The sequence below is a fragment of the Capsicum annuum genome, chromosome 2 (genome assembly GCF_002878395.1).
Source record: "Capsicum annuum cultivar UCD-10X-F1 chromosome 2, UCD10Xv1.1, whole genome shotgun sequence".
Lineage (NCBI taxonomy): Eukaryota > Viridiplantae > Streptophyta > Magnoliopsida > Solanales > Solanaceae > Capsicum > Capsicum annuum.
In genome coordinates this window covers 129477289-129483085 of record NC_061112.1, presented here as the reverse complement: position 1 = coordinate 129483085, position 5797 = coordinate 129477289, and the positions used below count along the sequence as shown (strand labels likewise).

The window sequence follows — 5797 nt, the reverse complement described above, 5'->3', positions numbered from 1 at the left end:
TAATCCAATAACCCAATATCAATAACCCAATAACATTTTTATCGGTTCGATTTTTACACACCCCTATATATAGTAGATATTGAATCCCTTAGATTAGTTCGTATATGCACTTTTGAATGAGTGTATCTTTGGGTCATCTCGCAAATGTACACAATGTATATGTTGTATATTTTATAAGAAATATTCAGTTATACATATAATATACGTATTCATACACAATATATATAGCCGAAGTGTACATATAGTGTATACTTCATACCTATTGGGGACAAATTTCATAAATCCCAACTATGGAGCACCTAATTTCGCCCTATTCCTACTCTTTTCAAAAATACATAAAATCCCAGATTTTATGCTGTGGAACATTACTTAGGATCGCGATATATTACTTAGCCGGTCCAATGATGGTCGTGATACATTACTTAGGATCGCTATACATTAATTAGCCTGTCCAGTAATAGTCGCAATACATTACTTAGCCAGTCCCTTGATATATTGCGACCCTGAGTGAAATTTGAAATTTTCATAATTATTTTAAGGAATTGAAATTTTAGGTAATAATGACAAGTTAAGATGTGGATTTATGTAATTTTCCCTATTAGACTAGATGACCGAATGATACATACATTTCCCAAATAAACGAAAGGAAAAGGACAGTCTATAACACTTTTTAAAACAAATAGCCCAAGTTTGATATCTTTCCAAAAAGTAGTCAGTCGAATATACTATTTTCACTTTATAGCCATTTCCTAATTTGGGTCATTTTGGCCCACGTAGTTTAGATACAGTCCATATACAATACTGATATAGTACATATACAATATTGATACAGTTTTCAACGTGGGCCATTTGGCCCTTTTAAGAATATTTCAGTTTTTTTTTTTTGCTATAAATTTTTTAACTGAAAAAATATTCTATTTTTTTATTGTTTAGAAATAATAATTAAATATAATTATATAAAAATGATATAATTGTGATATTGAATATGTATCTATATAAGATATATGCATCAAATATGTATATGTATAAATTATATATATATATATATATATAGAAAGTGTATAAAAAATATATAATTATTGTATAAAATGTGTAAAAAAAAAGTACAATTAATATAAATTGTATATCAAAACTGCATAATTTTTGTATGAAATATTTATATGTATAGAAACTGTATAGAGGGTGTGTAGAAACGGTATGGAACAAGCCAACAAATTGAAATGGCTAGAAAGTGAAATTTAAATTCCATGACCATTTTGGTGGAAATAGTTTAATTTATAGTGTCGTTTTTGTCCATCCCCCTAAACGAAATCACACTTTGGGCCAATATAAATTGGGCTCAGAATAAACTGGACTACAAACTGCACTTTAGGTTATTCTAAAAAATAGACCCAAATTAGAGTGGCTTTCAAATTTAGCCCCAAATAAAATGGCTTTGTTAAAATATCTTTTACTTGTTAAGTCATATTTTTTGGATGAAAATACTCTCCTCCAAAATATTCGTTGTTCAATCTCTTTCTTCGTCTTTTTATTCCAAATTCAGAATCAACCCATACTATGGCTCTCTAAAGCCCGAGGCTAAGTTGCCCAAACCGTTAAATCTCTTTCTTCCAAATTCGAGAATTGACTTTCAAACATTCGCAAAATCGACTTTTGTCGTAAGGGTTCTTCAGGTATGAAATTCATCATCAAAAGTCATTGTGGTAATTTTATCTTATTGATGCATTGTGGTAATTTTAGCTTGTTATATAATTAGCATATTGATTTGATTTTTGGGGAGGTGAACGTAAGCTGAACTTGGAATATGTTGTTGTTGTAGTAACATATTTACCATTGAGGAATTTCGTCAAACAGGTTGTAGGGATTTTGTTATTGCGGTTATAATTATGTTTGAGTAGTTGTAGGGGTTGGTCTTGGAGGGAAAGACCGTTAATGGGAGTTGACGTTGATCGCAACATATTTTGGGAAGGCCAAACGTATAAGGTCAAGGTGGTACAAGAGATTAGTTTCAAGTATTTAAAACTAGTGGTATAATTAGCATTAGAAGATGATGAGGAATTGTGTCGAACAGGTTATGGGGACTTTGTTATTGTGATTATAATTGTGTTTGAGTAATTGCGAGGGTTTGGTATTGGAGGAAAAGACTGTGTTTTCCATCTCGGATGAATCCAGCCTATGTTTTAGAGATTAAAGAAGCACTAACTTGTTGATTCTAAGAGAGAGCACCTTAGCTATTAGCTTGTATAACATAGAGAAACAGGCAATGGGTTTAAACTCTCTAATGGTAGTAGGATTTGTCACTAGAAGAGAACTACAACCACCAAAATATCTGAATAATAAATGTATTTATGAAAGACGAGTGGAGCCAGGGTCGTATATCACAAGGGCCTTCGTGAAAGAATTACGCTATATATATAAGGGGAAAAATATATTCTAATGTATATATAGTAGATACTGAATCCCTTGATTTTTTTCGTGTGTTCACCTATTTATATTCGAAACTCCCTTAGTGAAAATCCCGACTTCTCCACTGATGACAAACCACGTTCAAGTGTTGGGTAAGTGAAAATGGCAATATTTTTAGCTTTGGAAACTAATTGTGATGAAACTTACCTTAAAACCTAAGATTGTAGAGTTTCTATCAGTTTATAAAGTTAATATCATATACTCTAGATAATGACTATAGATGAACAGTTTTTAAGGCTGCAATCATTGAAAATGACAAATCAAATAGCTGACCTTTTAAACCTCTAAAGTTTTAAACCTCTAAAGTCCAATGTATTCAATTTTCTTGTTCAAGATGTGGTGTGAATGGTGTAGGCATCAATAATTATTTTCCTAGTTTCCAACATGTGTATCTTGTGAGAGCCCTCTAGTTAGTACAGATGAGTTTTGCAATTAGCTGTTAGATTACTCCACACCATATTTTAAAGACACCAGAAAATGTCTGACACTTTGCTAAATTGAATCCAAAAATAGCACACACACAGAGTATTGTTAACTTTGTTTCAACATTTTTATCCATTCAAGATTGTGTTTTATGCTATTTTTGGTCCTAAATTAAAGTCATATGTACAAGCGAAAAATCAGGCCGACTTATGCTCTCCGAAGAGCTAAGGTTTCATCGGTTGAATTTAGATAGCTTTAAGACTCCATACATCCAGCATTGTATTCTTGAGATGTAAGTTGCGCGTGCATGAAACCTTAAGCTAAAAAAATTAAAAAAAATGTAAGTTCTCAACTTTTGATCATTGACTATATCTTCTATTGTAGGCCAATATCTGATGTTTCGAGTGATCTTACTATAGAATCCGGATCAATCAGTTTTTCTCTTCACAAGGTACAAAAATAAAGTGTGCAATCTTTCTTCCTCTCGTGTAATTTAATCTACCGTTTTTCATCATCATTGCAATGCTCAAGTCTATGAAAAAACAGAAGTTGTGCAAAGAAATGACTAGTCTAAAGTACCTTGTAAAAGATTGATGTCTTAGCCGTTATAAGTAGGCTATCGATATCAATACAACTGTGTTGAGGAGAAAAGAAAAGTCAATAGCCAGATGCAAAAACAGAACTACAGAACTTAAGTTATGTGCTTCATGTTGAAATTAAGAAAAATGAAAGAAGAATATCTTGGATACATTTCTAATATGATTGCTAATTTGTCCTTATTTGCAGTTCCCTCTGGTTACGCGAAGTGGAAGAATTAGAAAGCTGCTGCTAGAGACGAAAGATACAAAGGTTTCAAGAATCAATCTTACTGGTCTTCCTGGCGGATCTGATGCATTTGAATTTATTGCAAAGTTCTGCTATGGAGTGAACGTTGAGATTACCATATCAAATGTGGCGTTACTCAGATATGCAGCCAGGTTCATGAAAGATATCTCCGAGAAAAACCTGGAAATTCCTACTGAGGTATTCCTTAAGGATGCGGTATTTTCAAACATATGCAACTCGATATATGTTCTCCATCACTGTAAACATTACTACCGGTATCTGAAGAAGTCAATCTTGTTAGCCAGTTAATAAACGCAATTGCAAACAATGCCTGTAAAGAGCAGCTAACATCTGGTTTGTCAAAGCTAGAGTATAATTTTCCACTCAAACCTGTTCAGTGCATTGATTCTGAGACACCATCAGACTGGCGGGGAAATCACTCGCGGTGCTAAATCTGGATTTCTTTCAGAGAGTTCCGTCGGCAGTAAAAACAAAAGGTCTTAAACAAGACATTATCAATAGAATTTTGATAAATCATGCCCAAAATTCTCTTTAGGGCTTGTTCATCAAGGACCCTCAGTTGATCAAATGAAGTTTCTTGGATTTGGATTTGCAGAAAAGACAAAGATCATTGTCGAAACAATAACTGGCTTACTACCAACACAATCCAGGAAAAGCGCAGTGCCAATGAATTTTCTTTCAAGTTTGTTAAAATCTGCAATAGCAGCATCAACATCGACTTTCTGCTGGTCTGATCTAGAGAGGCGCATTGGTCTGCAGCTAGATCAGTCAATTCTTGAAGATATCCTCATACCTGTAAATCCACATGGAAACAATCACAGTCCTCTCTATGACATAGATTCTATCTTAAGGGTCTTTTTTTTTCTTGAAATTGAAAACTTTTGCCCAAGAGGCAAAAGTTTATTCTTTAATTGCACTGATTAGATTATTAACATATATGCAACTCTTGCCTCATGGGCAAGAATTTAGAAAATTGTTGAAATTGAAAACTTTTGCCCAAGAGGCAAATATTTATTCTTTAATTGCACTGATTAGATTATTAACATATATGCAACTCTTGCCTCATGGGCAAGACTTTAAAAAATTATTAAAATTGAAAACTTTTGCCCAAGAGGCAAATATTTATTCTTTAATTGCACTGATTAGATTATTAACATATATGCAACTCTTGCCTCATGAGCAAGACGTAGTTAAGAAAATTATTAAAATTGAAAACTTTTGCCCAAGAGGCAACAACTTATTCTTTAATTGCACTGATTAACATATATGCAACTCTTGCCTCATGGGCAAGACTTAATTTAGAAAATTGTTGAAATTGAAAACTTTTGCCCAAGAGGCAACAGTTTATTCATTAATTACATTGATCGGATTATTAACATATATGCAACTCTTGCCTTATGGGCAAGAGTTAGTTTAGAAAATTGTTGAAATTGAAAACTTTTGCCCAAGAGGCACTATATGCAACTCTAGCCTCATGGGTAAAACTTAGTTTAGAAAATTATTGAAATTGAAAACTTTTGCCCAAGAGTCAACAGTTTATTCTTTAATTACACTGATTAGATTATTAACATATATGCAACTATTGCCTCATGGGCAAGACTTAGTTCAGAAAATTGTTAAAATTGAAAATTTTTGCCCAAAAGGCAAAAGTTTATTCTTTAATTGGAGTGATTAGATTATTAACATATATGCAACTCTTGCCTCATGGGCAAGACTTTAGAAAATTGTTGAAATTGAAAACTTTTGCCCAAGAGGCAACAATTTATTAGTTAATTGCACTGATTAGATTATTAACATATATGCAACTCTTGTCTCATGGGCAAGACTTGGTTTAGAAAATTGTTAAAATTAAAACCTTTGCCCAAGAGGCAAAAGTTTATTCTTTAATTGCATTGATTAGATTATTAACATATATGCAACTCTTGCCTCATGGGTAAGACTTAGTTTAGAAAATTGTTGTACAAATGCTATACTGTTTAAATTGAAAACTTTTGCCCAAGAGGCAAAAGTTTATTCTTTAATTGCACTGATTAGATTATTAACATATATGCAACTCTTGCCC

General features: G+C 32.6%; 1 pseudogene; it reads left to right on the top strand.

Annotated features, from left to right (window-relative positions):
• The first annotated feature begins 3098 nt into the window (after positions 1-3098).
• Positions 3099-5797, top strand: part of LOC124896274 — a 2945-nt pseudogene continuing 246 nt past the window's right edge.